Below are 21,390 nucleotides of genomic sequence, written 5' to 3' on the forward strand. Positions count from 1 at the left end.
CTGAACAACCTATTGATCAGGATCTTCTGCCTTTGGCTGAATGCTGTTCCATGCTGTTGGTCGCAAGTTCTGAGCAGTCATTGAGTTGAGGACAACCTTGGTCACTTTTTTCCATTTTCTGTCCACCCTATGTCCATTATCCATTCAAATATCCACGGCATTCGAGCCAATTGGGAAGAATTGTCGATCCTCTTACAATCCTACTCGCCGGTCATCCTCTGTCTTCGGGAAACAAAGCTGCGTCCAAACGACCGCTTTGTTTTCCCCCATTTTCAGTCAGTCCGATTTGATCTCCTCTCTGTTGAAGGCACTCCAGCACATGGAGGACTCATGATTCTTCTTCATGATACTCTCACCCAATCCCCTTAAACACTTCCTTCCAAGCTGTCGCTGTCTGTCTTTCCCTTTCTGGATACACCTTCTCTCTTTGTACTGTATACATTCCATCGTCCACACCAATGCCACGAGCTGATCTTCATCTTCTTGGTCAGCTTCCACCCCCCTATTTGCTGGTTGGGGACTTCAATGCCCACCACCCGCTTTGGGGATCTCCACATCCTTGTCCATGTGGCTTACTATTGATAGACGTCTTCCACCAAGCGGATCTTGTTTGCCTCAACACTGGGGACCCTACATTATTGTCTGCCTCCACGACAAATTTCTCTCATTTGGACCTTTCGGTTGGTACTGTTTCACTAGCTCGGCGCTTCAAATGGTTCGCTCTTGCTGATACACACTCGAGTGACCACTTTCCGTGTGTCCTTTGATTGCAGCCACAACTGCCATATATGTGCCTGCGACGCTGGAAGTTTGCCCAGAAGATTGGACACTTTTTTTTGTCTCTAGCGACATTCGATGACTGTCAGTTTCCTAGCGTCGACGGTGAGGTCACTCATATTACAGACGTTATTCTTACAGCTGCGGAACGTTCCACACCTCGCACCTCCGAATTGCCCCGGCGCCCCCCTAGTTCCTTGGTGGAACGAGGCATGTCATGATGCAATACTTGAGTGGCGATGTGCTCTTCGCGTTTTCAGACACCATCCCACTTTGGCCAACTGCATCCGCTATAAGCAGTTCCGTGTGTGATGCCGTCAACTCATCCGCGGTAGCAAGAAGGCAAGCTGGGACTTCTTTACTAGCTCATTTAACACCTTCACTCCCCCCTCGGAAGTTTGGAGTCGGATTCGACGGTTATTTGGCACGCCTAGTTTCTCCCCGGTCTCTGGGCTCACTGTCGCGCATGATACATTAGTGGACCCCGTCGCAATTTCTAACTCATTGGGTCAACACTTTGCTGAGATTTCGAGCTCTTCAAATTACTCGCCAGTGTTTCTCTCGAAGAAACATGCAGCGGAAGTGCAACCTCTATCTTTCTCCTCTCAAAATCGCGAAAGCTATAATACTGTTTTCTCCATGCAGGAACTCCAACATGCACTTTCTTCTTCTCGCTCCTCCGCCCCAGGACCGGATGGTATCCACATCCAAATGTTGCTGCATTTATCAACCCATAGTCTGCGTTACCTCCTACCCCTTTATAATCAAATTTGGACCGACCGTACTTTTCCCAGACGATGGCGGGAAGCTATCGTCGTTCCTGTTCCGAAACTTGGAAAAGACAAACATCTCCCCTCTAGCTATCGCCCCATTTCTCTCACGAGTAGTGTATGTAAGGTTTTGGAGAGTATGGTGAATTGCCGTTTAGCCTGGTGGCTGGAGTCCTGCAGTCTTTTAACACCTGCCCAATGCAGTTTCCGAAAGCATCGTCCTGCAGTTGACCATCTTGTTGCTCTCTCCAATTATATCATGAACAATTTTCTCCGGAAACGCCAAACAGTAGCAATATTTTTTGATCTGGAGTGAGCATATGATACCTGTTGGAGGACAGGCATCCTCCGCACACTTGGGGCTTTTGAGGTCGGCTGCCCCTTTTTCTTCACGAATTTATGGCAGAATGCACATTTAGAGTGCATGTGAACACTACTCTCACCTATACTTTCTCCAAAGAAAACTGGGTACCCCAGGGCTCCGTGCTAAGTGTTGTACTGTTTGCCATTGCCATAAATCCAATTATGGATTGTCTCCTTCCTGATGTCTCGGGCTCCCTCTTTGTGGGCGATTTTGTGATCTACTACAGCTCTCAACGGGGCAGCCATCTTGAACGATGTCTTCAAGGATGTCTTGATCACCTCCACACTTGGAGCATCGAAACAGGCTTCCACTTCTCTCCCAGTAAGATCGTTTGTGTTAATTTTTGGCGTCATACGGAGTTTCTTCCACCTTCCTTACATCTTGGACCTGTCGACCTTCCATTTTCGGACATCGCTGAATTCTTGGGTCTTATGTTTGACAGAAAACTGTGCTGGTCCTCCCACATTTCCTATCTTTCGGCTCACTGTCTGCGATCCCTCAACACCCTCCGTGTCCTGAATGGTACCTCCTGGGGAGCGGACCGAGTGGTCCTTCTCCGCCTCTATCGCGCCTTAGTGCACTCGAAATTGGACTATGGAAGCATAGTTTACTCCTCCGCTCGGCTGTCTATTCTTCGGCGTCTCGACTCTATCCACCACCATGGATTACGTTTAGTGTCTGGAGCTTTTTACACCAGCCCTGTGGAAAACCTTTGTGCTGAGACTGCTGAACCTCCACTGTCCAATCGGCGAGCTGTCCTTCTGGGTCGTTATGCTAGCCATCTCTCTTCCATGTCTGCTAATCTGGCTCATGACATTTTTTTCGATGCCTCCTTGGATTTAGGGTATGCAGACTGCCCTTCCTCCCCACTGCCACCGGGAGTCCGCTTCCGTCAACTGCTCCATTCTCTTTCCTTCCGCTTTCCTAAAACTTTCTTGACAACTTGAGGTACAGCACCGCCTTGGCTCTGTCCCCGGACCTGCCTGCTCCTTGACCTTTGTCAGTTTCCCAAAGATGGTACCCCTTCACTTGTTTATTGTCGGGCATTTGCTGCTCTATGTGCACAAATGAAGGAAGCCACATTTATTTACACTGATGGCTCAGAAACATTGTTTGGTGTAGGGAGTGCCTATATTGTTGGCAACACCCCAAATCGATTTTGGCTTCCCAACCAGCGTTCGGTTTATACTGCAGAGCTATACGCTGTTCTCCAGGCTGTACAATACATCCATCGCCATCAGTGGATACAGTATGTAATCAGCTCAGACTCTCTCAGCTCTCTCCTTGGTCTCGAAGCTCTCTACCCTGTACACCAAGCGAGGTGGTGCAGTGGGCAGACACTGGACTCACATTCGGGAGGATGATGGTTCAATCCCACATCCGGCCATCCTGTTTTAGGTTTTCCGTTATTTCCCTAAATCGCTCTAGGCAAATGCCGGAATGGTTCTTTTCAAAGGGCACGGCTGACTTCATTCCCCATCCTTCCCTAATCCGATAAGACTGATGACCTCGCTGTCTGGTCTCCTTCCCCAAAAACAACCCAACAACTCTCTACCCTGTCCACCCTCTGGTCCATCGGATTCAGGACTGCCTCCACTTGCTCCACTTGGGGGGCGTCTGTGGCGTTCCTCTGTATCCCAGGACATGTTGGTATCTGTGGAAATGAGGCGGCCGATATAGCAGCCAAGTCTGCAGTCTCTCTTCCTCAGCCACCTATTCGCATGATTCCCTTCGCTGATCTACGGAGTGTTTTATGTCGTCGTGTTGCTCTTTTATGGCACGCACATTGGTCAACACTTCCCAATAATAAATTGCAGGACGTGAAAGCTCTTCCCTGTGCTTGGACCTCTTCGTCCTGAACACGTTGTTGCTAGGAGATAATTTTAACTAGACTCGGGATAGGGCACTGTCTTTTTAGCCATCGACATCTTTTAAGTGGCGATCCTCCCCCACTCTGTCCCCACTGCTCTCAGCTGTGGACGGTAAGACACCTTTTACTTGAGTTCCCTATTTTACTCCGTTACGCGCCCGTCTACAGCTGTCGCCCGTTATATCTTCCATTTTAGCAGATGACACACGCTCAGCCGATCGCGTTCTCGAGTTTATGAGTGCCAGTAAGATGTCAATCATTTGAAGCTGTTTTTGGAGACAACCAACCCCCTTCTATAGTGGTTTTTTAAGCTTTCCTTCTATTTTTAGTTTCTCCAATTTTTTGAGTTTCGTTCCCATTACTGCTGGTTTCCAGTTTCGTTTTTTTACCTTTTCGTAAGTCACAGACTGGGCGCTAATGATCGTAGCAGTTTTGCGCCCTAAAACCATAACAAAAAAAAAAACCACATCAACAAGAATTTTGTCAAGCCATCTTGTATCCCCTTACAGTTACTCAACTTTGACACCATAGTGTTCACCACAACATCATCAGAAAACAACCGTGAATTGCTGCCCACCCTGCCCAGCTAATCATTGCTGTGTATAGGGAATAACAGCAGTCCTATCACACTTCTCTGGGGTACTCCTGATGATACTTTTGTTTCTTATGAACTCTTATAGTCGAGGACAACATATTGAGCTCTGCTGCTTAAAGAGTCTTCGAGCCACTCATATCTGTCAACCTATTCTATGTGCTCATACTTTCATTAACAGCCTGCAGTGGGGCACCATGTCAAATGCTTTCTGGAGATCTAGAAATTTGGAGTCTTCATCCATAGTTTGCAGTGCATTGTGAGAAACGGGCAAGCTGGGTGTCACATGAGCAATGCTTTCTAAAACCATGCTGATTGGTGGACATAAACTTCTTGGTCTCAGGAAAGTTTATTATATTCAAACTGAGAATATGTTCAAGGATTTTGCAGCAAGCAGAAGTTAGTGACATTGGTTTGTAATTTTGTGAGTCTGTTATTTTACAGTTCTTATATACAGGAGTCACCTACACTATTTTCCAGTCGCTTCAGAATTTTAGCTGGGGAGGAATTTGCAATTAATGCCTGTTGGATAAGGAGCCAGTGCTGTAGAGTACTCCTTGTAAAACCAAGTTGGAATTCCTTCCAGACCTAGTGACTTGTTTGCTTTCAGGTCTTCCAGCTGTTTCTCTACACCAGGGATGCTTATTGCTGTGTTGTCCATACAGATGACTGTCCGATGGTCACATGACGGCATGTTTGTACAATTTTCCTGCCTGAATGATTTTTTTGAATGCCTTAGTCACATTTAGCGATTGTAAATAGGACCAGAATTTCCTCTGGTTCACTGCCAGATGTTTTGACAATGTGTGACAGTGGTAGTTCTAAGCTTCACACATAGATCTTTTCACAGACAAATCTCTACTAACCTTTGCTTGCCGTCATTTGTGCATTCTCTTTTGAACTAAAAGTACAACAGCCTCTGCTTCCTCAGCATTTCCTGAATTTCATTAGTAAACCGAGGTGGGTCTTGTCCTTAATCCACTCACTAGGCACATAATTCCTCTACATAGATCATTCTGGAACTAAGTGATGCAAATTCACTGTCTAAGTGTTGCATGACCTGGGTATTTTTGTGCTGCTGATAGATTTTCTTTGAACGTCTCTACAACTGTTGCAGTGGAATCAGGTTGCCTCGAAAAACATCCAACAATTAACTTGGTTTTGCCCACACCTGTTACACGTGACCACATAAATTGACTGTCACACTCAACTTCAACCTCAATATAGTATTTCTTTCTGACATACATTCCATGATTTGCTGAGTAGCTCAGGGCTTTCCACATCAAGTTTGAGACAGCTCTCGGTCCCTAGCATAATTTGAGTGCAAGAACTTTCCTGGAAAGCAGTAAATTTGGGAAGTTTGATATGAATACTTATGAATACTTTGACAAGGCAGTCTGACTTCCCTTGCTCAGACTACCGACCAGCCTAAAAAACTCTTCACAAGTACTTTGCTGCCTGAGTAGCTGCTTAAAGTGTGTAGTGTACCTCTGACCTATCAAGGGGAGTCCTACAAATCCCCTCACTATAATGCAAGTCTAAAAATCTGCACACAAGACTGTCACAGAGTTGACAAAGCCTTTGGTTTGGGCTCTCCTCTCTGCTGCAAACAAAAGGACATTGATCAGCTCTGGAAACAGGTCTGTAGATTGTGAGCTCTGCTTGCACCCCATGCACGAGGACAGCAGCATTCACTGTGTCCGCCAGCCATCTATATGAATTGAGGATGGACTTAGAACCCATGTGACAGATGTTGTTGGTGCTGACATGAGCCATAACTTCCAGACCACTGCACCCTGCATGCTCGATAGTCACAGGCAGGATCATCTTTACATCTTGGATGAGGCCGCCCAGTAGACATGCCAATTGCACGTTGGCGTCTTTTTTCCAGCCAGGTCATGTTTAGAGTGAAAATGAAAATTTTAGTTTTTTGTTTGTCTGAAGAAAGTAGAGGCGCTAAGCACGCACATTCCTCCCCCCCCCCCCCCTCCCCCTCCCTCAGTGTACATCGTCTGCTCCAAGAGAACACTACAGCTGAGGATGATTAAAAATCAATTTCCCCTCAGTGTAGAACAGTGTGCAGAAATTACATATATTCTGTCCATATGTGTTTCTTATGTTCGTACTAGCAACCCATATCTTATTCAATGTAGTGTTAGCAAACTGTGGAAAATACCTCCTAATATCGTGTTGGACCTCGTTTTGCTGGCATAATGCAGCAACTCGACATGGCATGGACTCAGCAAGTTGTTGGAAGCTCTTGCAGAAATATTAAGCCATGCTGACCTATATCTAACCATAATGTGAAAGTGTTGCCAGTACAGGATTTTGTGCATGAACTGACATCTCGATTGTGTCCCATCAATGTTCATTGGGTTTCCTGTTGGGTGACATGGATGGGCAAATCATTCGCTCAAACTGTCCAGAATGTTCTTCAAATCAGTTGTGAAAAATTGTCATCCATAAAAATTCCATCGTTGTTTGGGAGCATGAGGATTGTGTTTGGAAGCATGAAGATTGTGAATGGTTCCAAATGGTCTCCAGTCAGGGATTAGTCCATTCCGAGTAAACACAGCCCACACCATTGTGGAGCCACCACAAATTTGCACATTGCCTTGTTGACATTTTGGGTCCATGGTTTTGTTGGGTCTGCACCACACTCTTAACCCTACCACCAGCTCTTACCAACTGAAATAGGGACTCATCTGCCCAGGCCATGATTTTTGAGTTTTCTAGGGTCCAACCACTAGGGTAATGAGCCCAGGACAGGTGCTGCAAGTGATGTGGTCTGTTAGTAGAGACACTTAAGTGGGTCATCTGCTGCCATAGCCCATTAACGCCAAATTTTGTTGCACTGTCCTGATGGCTACATTTGTCGTAGGTTCCGCTTTGAGTTCTGTGGTTATTTCATGGAGTGTTACTTGTCTTGTTAGTACTGACAACTCTTCGCGAACACTGCTGCTCTCGGTCATTAAGTGAAGGCTCTTGGCCAGTGTGTTGTCTATGGTGAGAGGTAATGCCTGAAATTCGGTATTCTCCACACACTCTGGACTCTGTGGATCTCACTGATTCCGTAATGGTTCTCGAATTGGAATGTCCTATGTGTCTAGCTCCAACTACTATTCTACATTCAGAGTCTGCTAATTTCCTTCAAGTGGCCATAATCATGTTGAATTGACACACCTTAGTACAAATGCAATTCACTTTTACATCTTGTGTACATGATACTACCACTATCTATATGTGTGCATAATGCTGTCCCATGACTTTTGTCGCCTCATTGAATAATCACACTTGGTGTTGAGTTTTAATGAGCAGTCTTTCAATTTCATCATACATGTTGAAACATGCTTTCTCAAAAATAGCCTTTCTATCATTTTCAGTGTACTGCTTCACACAAAAGTTTCCATATTTGATCTCGGGCACAAGTATTCTACTTTTGGTTGCAAATTCTTTTGTCAAACATTCATTGCTAATTATCTTTCACTGTGCATTTCCCCATGGCTTTTGTTTTTCTGCCATCAGCTAAAGTTATGTTTTCAGCTAAAATATTTTAACCACAGCTGAAAAATAATTTTCATTTGGAAGCATGTGATGCTTGAGTTGCCCTTGAATTCACAATCCAGTGGCCACTTTTCAGTGGAGCTGTACCACAGGAAGCACTCACGCTAACAGCACTACTACTGTATCCCATTCATTTCGAAGTCCAAATAGTCACTGCTAGATCTCCATCTTTAATTTCATACAGTTTTGTTTATTGTTACAACATGAAAGCACATCAGTGGCTATATGTATATCCATTTGATGAACACCTGTCTTATATTATAGTGTATTAAACAAGGTATGAACGGCGAACCAGAGCTGGCACCCAGGCAAATTGTGGAAATCAGTTAATTCCTTTTGCAAAAGATTTTAATTGAGCTGAAGTTAATGCTCAGCTATTGCTATCATTGGTATGTGCACCATTCATATTTTACCTGCAAAAACAGTCACCCTCATCCCGATTTTTATGTCACACTTAGCTGTATTAGACCATGGTCTAAGATAAGTTTAAACAGTTTGAAAAAGCCTTGGTGCATTTCTGCTTTATGTGCATAAAACTTGTTTTCTGGGAGGTTTTGAAGCATGACATTTGTGTACTTTATGCTTAAATGAATCAGTTAAAAATTTCACATGAAAGTAGATAAATTGATGAAGTCAAAAGGAATTTTTTCCTTTATTCAATAATCTTTACCCATTGTCGAGATATGATGGTTTAAAGTTGAGCTAAATGTAGCACATAAAATTCATTCTTACATGAACTGAATACATGGAAATGATTTAAAGTTTGTCAGATAAATAAAAGTGCATTTATGCGATAAAATTGAAAACTTTATTTCAAAAATTTAGTTTTGTTCAAATTTTCCATGCAAAACACTCATTTTTGTGAGTTTTTTATGCACATCTCTTCTGTGTTTCAGACTAGTGTGAATCGATTCAAATTTTGTTTGAAGTTAGACTAATATATGTAATTAATGGGTGTCCTGTTGTTTTGTGAAAACTTTATCTGTTGCCATGATATAAGCAATGTGGTGTGTAAGACAATGAAAAAAACCAAGTATATCAGAACACTTGTTCGGGTTCGGGGGTAAGAATAGGCCCGCGGTATTCCTGCCTGTCGTAAGAGGCGACTAAAAGGAGTCTCAAACGTTTCGGCCTTATGTGATGGTGCCCTCTTGGGTTTGACCTCCTTTTTTCCAAATTTCTGCTGTTAGTGCGTGCCATTTGGGGAAGGACGCCTTACGTGGTGTTTTTCTATTGTCATGTGGCGGGATTTACACCCAAAGTCTTCTGGGTTGCCTCCTCCTCGTCTTGTGCGCAATCCCCTTCTTAGCACCCACGACAACTGTGGACCCTTTCAACACCTAAAATCCAGCACTGTATCCAGTCCGTTGTGGTGGGGTCGTCATGTGCCCTCTTGGTGGTAGCCCCCTGACCACACAGGGATCGCACTACAGACGCCAGAGCTGTTTCCTCCCCATGTATGCCAAGGTGTATGTGCCCATCTTGTCTGGGGCACGGGGACTCCGGGCAGCGGGATATTGGCCAGGTACCCGTTGCTTTGGCTGGGTGGCGCCCTTGGGGAGAGCTCTCATTCAGAGTAGGTGGCATCTGGGTGGATGTGGCGCAATGAAGCACAATAAATCACACCAAGCTGGTGGTCGCACGGCCACCAGCATCTCTAAGCGAGGCAGAATTGAATTTGGTGCTGTGCAATATGACCCTCAGTCATTCCCCTTGTTGGCTGCGCTGTGGGAGGGATGCGGATCTAGTGCCAAGAGGAAGCCTTACGTACCACAATACCTTGTCTGCAACAGGACTGATGGTGACTCCTGTCTTACTACGAAGCCTCTTGTTTTTTGTGGACCACCTGGAGGATAAGTTTGGGGAAGTGGTGGGGTTGTCTAAAATGAGGAATGGGTCCATCCTCCTCAAGACGTCCTCCCCAGCCCAGTCACGGGCGTTGCTCTTGTGTGATAAGCTGAGTGATGTCTCTGTTACCGTCACTCCCCACAGTAGCTTAAATATGGTCCAGGGGATTATTTACCATCGTGACCTATTGTTGCAATCCGACGACGAGCTGAGAGCCGACTTGGAACGACGTGGTGTGCATTTTGTCCGTCATGAACATAGAGGACCCAAGACTAACAGGGTGGCCTTCGAGGGTGCTGTATTGCCTGAGAAGGTCAAGCTAATGGTTTACCGTTGTGACGTCAAGCCATACATCCCTCCCCCGATGCAGTGCTTCCAGTGGTGGAAGTTTGGGCATATGTCCTCCCGTTGCCCATCCAATGCCACATGTCGAGATTGCGGACGCCCCTCTCATCCCGATTCTCCATGTGTGCCTCTGCCTGTATGCGTCAAGTGTGGGGAGCACCACTCTCCATGCTCGCCGAATTGCCCCGTTCTTCATAAGGAGCGGAAGATAATGGAATTTAAGACCCTGGACTGGCTTACTTATCGAGAAGCAAAACTGAAATTTGAAAGGTTGTATCCTGTTTCCCTTCAAACATCTTATGCTGCAGTCATGTTTCGTCGCCCTCGCGAGTGGCAGTTGTCGTCTCATCAGTGCCGCCTTCAGTGGGCCCTCGGAGCCGTGCATCTCTGTCTGCTCCCTAGTGTCTGGGGGCAAGCCTTCCTCTGTTGCCCCCATAGCCGTTGGGGGCAAACCCTCTTCTTTCACTCCCCCCACGCTTACTTCGGGAGTGACATCTGCTCCAAAACTGGTGGGCTCGATCCCTCTCCCTCCTTCTCCGCCGGCGTTGCCTCTGCCAGTTCCTCTCTCATGGAAGGGGTCCCTCGGGGCTCTCGCTTCCTCCGTTTCTTCTCCTACCCAGCCGGATGTCAGCCAGTGGTTGAAGGTTCCGCCACCTGCTGGACGTAGGGCTTCTGCATTGTCAGCCTCCGACGCTCCTTCAGAGAAGCTCTCCCAGCCCTCTAACCCTAAGGACAAATGCGAAAAGAAGGAACGGCACGTGTCCAAGAAGAAGGACGTTCCGGCGGTTTGAGTACCACCTGCAGTCAATAGTTCTGGCTCCGGGGATGAGGTGGAGATACACGCCTCTGCTGCGGATCTCGCCCCCACGGAACCCTCGGGGGCCTTTCTTCTGGACGCAGCTGAATCTCCCCCGGTGGGGGCCGTCGGCTCTGAGGCGCCGTCTGCCTCTTAGTCACCTCCACACCCTCCCAGTCCCTTCCAGCTTCCATTCTCCAGTGGAATTGCGGCGGTTATTTCCGCCACTCGCCTGAGCTCCGGATGCTTCTGAGTGTTTTTCCCCTGTTCTCTGCATTGCTCTTCAGGAAACTTGGTTTCCAGCAATGCCGACCCCCGCCCTTCGCGGTTATCGGGGATACTATAAGAACCGCGCTGCCTGTCAACGAGCGTCAGGTGGAGTTTGCCTCTTTGTTCACCACTGTCTGTAGCTCGCCCGCACCCCTTCTGACGCCTTTAGAGGCAGTCGCTGTCAGGGTTGAGCTCTCGCTGGCTATTACTGTTTGCTCTGTTTACATTCCTCCAGATGGGGAGCTCCCCTGACATGTCTTGGCTGCGCTGCTGGCTCAACTCCCGCCACCATTGCTGCTTCTGGGCGATTTCAATGCCCACAACCCTCTATGGGGTGGGACTGTCTCAGATGACCGCAGTTGTGCCGTGGACCATGTGTTGGCTCAGCTCGACCTTAGCCTCTTGAACACCGGTCCTCCTACGCATTTTCAGTGTGGCCCATGGCTCTTTATCGGCCGTCGATCTCTCTCTTTGCAGCCCCAGACTTGTCCCATCCCTCCACTGGAGAGTGCATCTGACCTGTGTGGTAGTGACCATTTTCCCATCTATTTGTCACTGCCCCGTGTCATTCTTCTGGGCGCCTGCCCTGCTGGGCTCTCAACAGGGCTGACTGGCCGGCTTTTACTTCCACTGCCACCATTGAGTCTCCCCCACAGGGTGACATTGACAAGGTGGTCCGTGTCTTGACCACATCAATCATTTCTGCAGCCGAGGCTGCCATCCCCTGCTCTTCTGGACTCCCTCGGAGGAAGGCTGTACCCTGGTGGTCGCCGGAGATTGCTGAGGCTGTTTGCAACCGTAGGCGAGCTCTCCAGCGTCATAGGCGGCCCCTGTTTTTGGAGACCCTCATCGCCTTTAAGAGGCTCCGTGCGTTGACCCGTCGTCTTATTACACGGCGTAAGCAGGAGTGCTGGGAGAGGTATGTCTCATCCTTGGGCTCCGGTGTCTACTCCTCGCTCATGTGCTCCCGGATCCGGCGGATTTATGGATACCAGACCCCTATGGGTGTCCCTGGAATCTCCCTGGACGGCGCTGTCTGCACGGATGCTGCCGCCATTGCTGACCACCTTGCCGCGCACATTGCTATGAGCTCTGCGACTGCAACTTACCACCCCCCCCCCCCACCCCCCCCCCCCCCACCCCCCCGGCCTTTTGCTCTCTAAAGGAGCGAGCCGAGCGGACGCCGGTATCATTCCACACACGGCGTTCTGAAAAGTACAATGCTCCTTTCAGCGATAGGGAATTCCTCGCTGCCCTTGCCGATTGCCCTGATACAGCACCAGGACCAGACTGCATCCACGCACTCCAGGGACTGCCAGAGACACATCCTCACCGTCTTTAACCACATTTGGGGCGAGGTCTTGTTCCCGTCGCAGTGGCGAGAGGGTGTTATTGTCCCCATCTTGAAGCCCGGTGCGGACCCACTGGCGGTGGACAGCTATCGTCCCATTACCCTCACCAACGTTTTGTGCAAATTGCTCGAACGTATGGTGGGGCGGCATTTGTGTTGGGTCCTTGAGTCGCGCGGACTCCAGGGTGGCTTCCGTCGGGGCCGGTCTGCTGCGGACAATTTGGTGCGGCTGGAATCTGCTACCCGTACGGCATTTGCCCGACGTCAGCATCTCGTTGCTGCATTTTTTTATCTGCGGGAGGCGTATGACACCACATGGCGGCATCACATCCTTGTTACGTTGCACGAGTGGGGTCTTCGTGGTCAGCTCCCGGCTTTTCTTCAAACCTTTTTATTGCACCGCTCTTTCTTGGTGCAAGTCGGTGCCGCCTCTAGTTCATCTTATATACAGGAAAATGGGGTCCCGCAGGGCACGGTGTTGAGCATCTCCTTATTTCTAGTGGCCATTAATGGTCTGGCTGCAGCCGTGGGGTCGTCGGTGTCTCCTTCTTTGTATGCCGATGACTTCTGCATCTCATTTAGCTCAACGACTACAGGAGTCGCCGAGCGCAGGCTGCAAGTAGCCATTCGCAAGGCAGCATCATGGGCTCTGACTCATGGTTTTCAGTTCTGTGCAGCTAAGACTCGAGTTATGCACTTCTGCAGGCGTCGGACGGTCCACCCTCATTCTGAACATTACCTCTACGGCCACCTACTTGAAGTGGTGGACACTAGCCACTTCCTAGGACTCATCTTTGATGTCCGGCTCACATGGGTTCCTCATACTACTCATCTGAAGCAAAAGTGCTGGCGGCACCTCAGCGCCCTCTGCTGCCTGAGCCACGCGTCTTGGGGTGCAGATCGCTGCACGCTGTTGAGATTGTACAGAGCCCTTGTGCAGTACAGGCTTGATTATGGGAGCCTGGCCTATGGGTCTGCATCACCCTCAGTGTTGACGTTGTTGGACCCCATACACCACTGTGGGGTTCGGCTTGCAACTGGCGCTTTCCGTATGAGCCCCGCGGATAGTCTACTGGTGGAGGCTGGGGTTCCCCTGCTCCGGATTCGCCGCCACCGACTGCTCACCGACTATGCTGTCCACATGCATTGCTCGCCGGGCCATACCAATCCTCGCCTGCTTTTCCCTGCCATGGTCCTCCATCTTCCCGAACGGCGACCTATGTCTGGGCTTTCCATTGCTGTCTGCGTCCAGTCCCTGCTGTCGGAACTGGGCTCATTCCCTCTTCTGCCTCCCTTCTGGGTCCATGCACCTACGCCTCCCTGGTGTCTGCCCCGGCCGTCCGTCCATCTGTCCGTCTGGACTTTTCACAGGGACTCAAGGACTCGGTTCCGCCTGTGGCCCTCTGTCGACGTTTTCTTGCACTCCTCTCCTCATTCTCGGGCTATGAGACTGTCTACACTGATGGTTCCCTGGTTGATGGTCGTACTGCCTACGCTTTTGCTCATGCTGCCCATGTTGAACAGCGCTCCTTGTCGGCTGGCTGCAGTATTTTTACTGCAGAGCTGGTGGCCATATTGCGCGCTCTTGAGCATATGCGTTCCTGCTCAGGTACGTCCATCGTCATCTGCAGTGACTCCCTGAGCAGCCTCCAGGCTATCGACTGCTGCTATACCTCTTCTCCTCTGATATCATTTATTCAGGAGTCTGTTTCTGCCATTACCAGCTCTGGTCGTTCGGTGGTCTTTGTTTGGACGCCAGGTCACATTGGCATCCCGGGGAACGAACGTGTCGACAGGCTGGCCAAGAGGCGATCGACGCCTCAGCTTTGGAGATCGGCCTCCCAGCTCGTGATCTGCAGTTGGTGTTGTGCCGTAAAGTGCTTGGGATGTGGCATGATGAGTGGCGTAGCCTGACATCGCCGAATAAACTGCGAGCTGTTAAGGAGACGACCGATGTGTGGCGGTCCTCCCTGCGGGCTTCTCGCAGGGACTCTGTCTTTCTGTGTCGGCTCCGCATCGGCCATACCTACCTGACGCACCGCCATCTTTTGCATCAGGAGGATCCCCCCCTGTGTCGGTGTGGGTCTCGGCTGACGGTCGCCCACATTTTGTTGGAGTATCCCCGACTGCGTACCCTCTGGCAGTCTTTTAATCTCCCGGGCACTTTGCCTTTGGTTTTATGCAATGATGCCTCCATGGCTGATGACGTTTTAAATTTTATCCGTGGTAGTCCTTTTTATGGTTCCATTTAGGGAGGTCCTGCACCTTCCCCTTTCTGTGTCTCTTGTTCTCGAGTCTCTCATCATTGGTTGCAGATTTTAGCGTGTAGTCGGATGGTTGACTCTTTCCCCTTTTTTTTTGTTCTCGTGGTCAGTCAACCAGTCTCTGGCCACCTCTTTTTTTCTGTTTCTTTCTGTCTGGTGTTCATCTGTACTCTTCTTGTCTGTCGTGTTCGTTGCCGCATTTGTGTTCTTTCAGAGCCTGGGGGGGGGGGTCTCCTTCCCCTCGGGTTTTTTACCTGCTCCTCAACTTTTCGTCTCGCCTGTTTTTGGAATGAGGGACTGATGACCTTAGCTGTTTAGTCCCCTTTAAACATCCCAACCACCACCACCACCACCACCACAGTTGTTGCGTGAGTCAACAAAAATTTGCAGCGGTTGCAGATTACGACAGTCTGTTGCCAGAATTATGGTAGAGTAAAACTTGGGAAGAAGAATGAAAAATGATCCCATCGTGGCACAAATGAAGATAAATATGTCTTGGGCAGAGTCTGGCCATGTAAAAGAAAGGAAGTAGCTTTCCAGGGAGTTTAAAAGACGTTTAAATCAAAACTTTTCGACATGTTTGTGCATTTTCATGAGTTAACTCTACTTGAGCTCTCTTAGACCCATCCTGTTACTTGAATGGTGACGGGTATAAAACCAAATAGAGACAAATTTTTGTGCATCTAGAGAACGGGATACATTACAATAGGAAGTATCTGAGAGTGGGATTGCATCCATAATAGAAAATATCACTGTGTGGGGACGAAGGGAAATGCAATGTTGATGACAGGATGGCATACACCGTGTTGTATGCTACTATACCAATGTCTCCTCTTTTCTTGTTTCTTGAGCCCGGATTCTTGAGATATCTTGTGAAGAGTCATGATAAAAGTTTAGTGGTGTCATGGGACAATCTGTTGTGGATGAATTTGTTTCCAACTAATAATTTGTCCAGTTAATGTGAAATAATTATGTGTGATAGAAGTGTTCAGATAAACCTTATTACACTTCAACAAGATTTTAATAATTCCACCTGGTGCAGTTTATCCTAGAATTGGAGGCCTATTGCTCTGTTTTAATGAAGTAATGCCCATTCAGCTATATTGGCATTTATCACTGGTTGTGATATGAACTGCTGCTTGGCAGTGTTCTTGAGTATTCAAAATCAACTTGCAGTTAATGTTCATTTATCAATAAGAACAGTGTTTGTCAGTGAAATGCAGTATCAATGAAGTTACACAACAGTTGGTAATTTAACTTTTGAAACCGCTGGTTTATTGGCATTTCTGGAAAAGAACACTCGTATACTCTCATTCGATCAGCAAATTCCATGTTACAGTTTGTATGTGTAATGGGACATATCGCAAATCATTCTAATGAATGAATGAATTGATTTGGATTACAGTGTTGAAAAGCAACATGATCAACAAGGTGATATGTGTCCTAATTAATACAGAACTTTGATATTTTGAATAAATTTTCAGTTCGTTTTTATCAAAAATCAGTGTTTGTCTCGAAAAGTAATCTCAATATGTGATTTAATGGAAAGCTCAACCACACGCTAGCATGTAATGTGTTTCAAATCAAGTGTGCAGGTTTCGATTTTCCCTGATGGGCTAAAGGATTTTTTGTAATAACGTGATGTGTGTCTCACACATAAAGTGTAAATGAAACTGGATTTGTCTCAGTTTGGCTCAAAATCACAAAATGATATTCACCGCAGTGTACATGCACACAGTGGTAACTTGTCTAAGAGTAAAAGCCGCACATAAATCACACTTTTTACATGCATACAAAAATCAAAATACCTTTGTATTAAACAGATAAATTATGGCATGCAATTACTAATTAAACATTTCCTATTCTAAATAAATTTCAAGAACTTGTATTTCATAATCAACAAAATTTTATCCTGTGAAAGGAATTATTAGTCTGCTGATACGGATTCAGATTACTGTCAACTCATGTCTGGACGATGACGTCACGAATTGATACTTGCTTGAAATGAACGAAATACTCTGTCCACGACATATTTGCCTTTTATGTGCTATGGTAGGAGCATTTTTCATTCTGGTCAGTAGTGTATAATTTTCCATAGATTGACAGTTCCTCAGTTTTAGCGAATATTAATTGCCTTCTCATTTGCACAGTATGAAATAAGCTCTCCTTGGGCTACATGATTTTAGACCTTCCCATACTGTTTTCGCATTTACCAAATTTATTTGCTTTTGCTGCTCATCGCATTCGGGAAGTGTAATTATTGAAAATTTCGTACCTTGAAATTTGATATGTATGCCTTTTTTTTTTTATCAACAACTGATGCATGTTCACCAGGTACTGTCTTGCGAGGCTCAGTTTCACCTTCACATCAGACTATATTAGTCGTTTTTATTTGGTATGACCAGGAAGCTTGATTCACTCCATTTAGTTTCTCAGTGCCGTGTCTTGTATTCCGTCATCTCTGTATATTTTACAGATTGTCTTACTCTTGTTAAAAGAACACATTTCATGTCCTAAAATTCAGTAACATATCTTGACATCTTTCCCAAATGCATTGCCCAAAAATGCTTTGATGATATTGGCAAATGTTTAGTCTTTTTCATATGTTTGAGTTTTAGATTGGCTAATTGACACTAATGCAGTTTTCATTTTTTATTAGCTTTCCTGGATCCAAAGCCATTGTTGATGTGGAATAAACAGTAACATTACACCCATTAATATTTGTTGGGAAAAACAGCATACATCAGTAATAAGAATTAAGAAATTATGGACTGCAGGGTGCGACCGCAACGAAATGCGTTGTTATAGGGGTTCTTGGGACGAGAGGATATTAGAAGAAAGGGCTACCCCAATTCCACCGACCACGTGTGGGATGCGTTGGGGAGATATATTTGACCACGTCAGTGTGCACTAACGCCCAGCCAGCAACTGTCAACTGCCCTGGTGGAACAATGAAACACCCTATCACCACAGCTCCTTACCGACCGTTATTCAGCATGAGACCACGTTGCCGAGCAGGAATTGCCGTCTGTTCTTAATGGAACAAAAACTTACTCATTTTTCACCATCTTTTTAAACCACATCACCATGAAAGATAACCCAGTTACAAAAATGGAACAAATAAAGGAGCTGTTATCCACTTGCTTAATGTTAATTCGCAACACTTAAACTTGCCTGAAAGAGGGACAATACGAAGATAGTCAAACAGTGAATGCTCAGCAAAGCCGACGTGTAATATGTGAAGTCTCCTTGTCTTGGATAGTGCAGTAATTGCCCTGTGTCTGGAAGAATTCGCCAAAGGTACCAAGCCTATTATTGGCAATAGGCCATGAGAGATTGAAACTGTGTGTGTGTGTGTCACTGCTGAGGCAAGAGAGGTTTCTGCCCTGGAGACCATAATGTAGCTGGCTGAAGAATGACCCAGCTGTGATTTACAGTAACAGGTTTGCGAAACATACTTGTGAATAAGGCTGGAACAAGTTGGAATTTTTCACTCCAGGATGCTGGATGTCACTCTGTGAGAGCTTTTTTGCACCACAATTGTGACCTGTTCTGAGTGACACAGATAATGCAGTTTCTGCAAATGAGGAAGCTTCACATGAAGGTATTTAGTGGATTTTCAACTGTCAGTTGCCGCAGTTGGCTGTTTGGGAAACATGCAAGACAACAATGAATAACACCTAAAGAGAAAAAGGTGTTTTCAGTAACACTGCATGTTAGCGGACATTACAATGAACTACCTGATTCTATCATGAAATACATAAGCAACATTTGGAGGCAAGATTAACTGGTAGTAAATTTGAAAAGAGTTAGGAAAAGGCATGGTTTCATTCAGTGAACATTCTATTTTATGCCAGTCCTTGATATTTAAAGTTGTCACATCTGCATATGCAGCTGAGTTGTTTTATGAGGGATGATCAAAAATTTTCCATTTGTGGGCATTGCTGCAGCATATATGCAATCCAGTGTGACTCTGATGTGGTTATATAAGTACTGGCTTGCAGGCAAGGTGTTAGTGTGGCCTTTGAACGGAAGTTTTTTGATCACCCCTTATTCGATGATGTTAACCACTTTAAGAGCCTTGGCATACCTGAGGAGTGAGCAGCATGTCTGATTATCAAATGGAGGGTTCCGGTTCAATTTCTGGTAGTGCCAAGGGCTATTCTTTGGTGAGAGGATGGGAATGGGTCAAATTTGGCTTCATGAGATCTATTGTGGAACTACTAAAGTACAAAGCTTCCCAATGACAGGATTTCATGGGGTGTCCAGCTGGACCATGTCAGTACATCATGTCCTCAGACAGTTGTATTTCCTCTGATTTCTTAATGGTGGAGATTTAAGACTGTGATGTGTGGGGCTCAATTTTTGTTTCATAATTCGATTGTAGGAAAAGGATGAGAAGGAAAACTTAGGTGAAAATGTACTGGAGAAAGGAATGAAAGAGGAAGTCACCTGGTAGAGTTTTGCACAGAGCATAATGTAACTGTTGCTAACACTAGGTTTCAGAATCATAAAAGAAGGTTGTATATGTGGAAGAGAGCTGAAGATTGTAGGGTTTCAGATTGATTATATAATGATTAGACAGATATTTAGGAACCAGGTTTTAAATTGTAAGACGTTCTCTGGGGTAGATGTGGACTCTACCCACAATTTATTGGTTATGAACTGTAGATTAAAACTGAAGAAATAGGGGAAAGGTCAGAAGTTAAGGAGATGGGGTCTGGATAAGTTGAAAGAAGCAGAGGCTGTGAGCTTCAGAGGAAGCTTCAGGCAACAGTTGGCTAAAACAGGGAAAAGGAATACAGTAGATGATGAATGGGTAGCTTTAAGAGATGATATAGTGAAAGCAGCAGAGGATCCAGTAGGTAAAAAGACAAGGACTATCAAGAATCTGTGGATAACACAAGAGATATTGAATTTAGTTCTTGAAAGGAGAAAATTTAAAAATGCATCAAAAGAAACAGGTGAAAGGCAATATAAACATCTAAAAAATGAGATTCACATGACCTGCAAAATTGCTGAACAAAAATGGCTAGAAGACAAGTGTAAGGATTTAGGAGCATATTTCACTAGAGGCAAGATACAGGGTGTGGTAGATAAGTAATGAGGCTCAGTCTAGAAAAACAAATTTATTGATCCAATTTGTACAAAACGTTAATATTCTTCAAAGTACTCGCCTTGGGCATCGACACAACGTTGCCAGTGCGTTTTCCAAGCGTCATAGGCCCCACTGTAGTCCGTTTGAGTTATCCCAGTTAGTGCCTTCGTGACAGCACATTGGATGTTCGGAATATAGTCGAAACGATGACCCTTCAGGCATCTTTTGACCTTCGGAAATAGGAAGAAATCAGGACGACTCAAGTCAGGGCTGTATGGTGGCTGTGGCAGAACTTCAACTCCAATTTGGGTCAAGTAGGAGGTCACGAGGAACGCTCTGTGCGCCGGAGCGTTGTCGTGGTGGAGACGCCAGCGTTGAGCAAGGTCCTGTCGCTTCTGTTTGACGGCTCTGTGCAATTGCTGAAGGACTTCTTTGCAGAATTCGACATTGACAGTCTTCCCCTGAGGGACAAACTCTTTGTGAATTAACCCCCGCTTGTCGAAAAACACAATCAGCATTGTCTTGATGCGGGACTTTGACATTCTTGCTTTCTTCAGCCGCAGGGATGCCGATTTTTGCCACTCCGAGCTCTGGGCTTTCGTCTCCGGGTCGTACTGGAATGTCCACGATTCGTCGCCTGTTACTACGTTGTCTAAAAAGTCTGGATTATTTTCCAAATCATTCTACATCTCACAGCAAACGTCCACTCGTTGTTGCTTTTGTTCGGCGGTGAGCACTCGGGGAACCAATTTTGCGCAAACTTTCCTCATCATCAAATCGTGCGTAACAATTTGGTGAACCGTAAATTTATTACGGAGACCTCATTGGCGATCATTTTGAGACTTAACGACGGTCGGAGTCCAGGAGTTCTTTCACTCTGGCCACCGTTTCATCCACACGACTCGTTGAAGGGCGTCCAGATCGTTCCATGTCTTCAACAGATTCCCTCCCGTTCTTAAATTCATTAAACCACCGGAACACTTGAGCTCTTGATAGGGAGTCTTCTTTGTAGGCCTCCGTAATAATAGCAAAAGTATCCAAAGCAGTTTTGCCCAAGCGAAAGCAAAATTTGATTGCATACCGCTGTTCTATCGAGCGAACAATCTTCAGCGTTTTCACAAGTGTCACTGGCACACAAACAATGTAATATGCGAAGCTCGACCCTCACTGCACCAGAGCTCCGACGCGACTGCGAACCAGTCCTATTGTTAGCTCAGTTCCCCCACCACGTGACGTACAGGTGGAGACCGCCCTACGAGCGACTGGTGCGCCGCGCGGCGGCCAGTCTCATTACTTATCTATCACACCCTGTAGACACTGCCTACAGGGAAGTTAGAGGCTTTTGGGGCAAAAGAGACGCAGCTGTATGAATATTGAGAGCCCAGATGGTAAACCATTCCTAAGCAAGGAAGGGAAAGGTGGAAGGAGAATACAGAGGATCTATACAATGGATATGAAAATGAAAGCAATATTTTAGAAAG

General features: G+C 46.3%; 2 protein-coding genes across 12 annotated transcripts in view; one reads left to right on the plus strand and one right to left on the minus strand.

Moving 5' to 3' along the window:
* LOC126278659 (zinc transporter 6-A-like) overlaps positions 1-21,390 on the minus strand; it is a 471,888-nt gene that overhangs the window by 211,485 nt on the left and 239,013 nt on the right. The gene's annotated exons all lie outside the window — the stretch shown is intronic.
* LOC126278657 (centromere/kinetochore protein zw10 homolog) overlaps positions 1-21,390 on the plus strand; it is a 186,273-nt gene that overhangs the window by 59,647 nt on the left and 105,236 nt on the right. The window lies entirely within an intron of this gene.

This window comes from Schistocerca gregaria, chromosome 6 (genome assembly GCF_023897955.1).
Source record: "Schistocerca gregaria isolate iqSchGreg1 chromosome 6, iqSchGreg1.2, whole genome shotgun sequence".
NCBI classification, from domain to species: domain Eukaryota; kingdom Metazoa; phylum Arthropoda; class Insecta; order Orthoptera; family Acrididae; genus Schistocerca; species Schistocerca gregaria.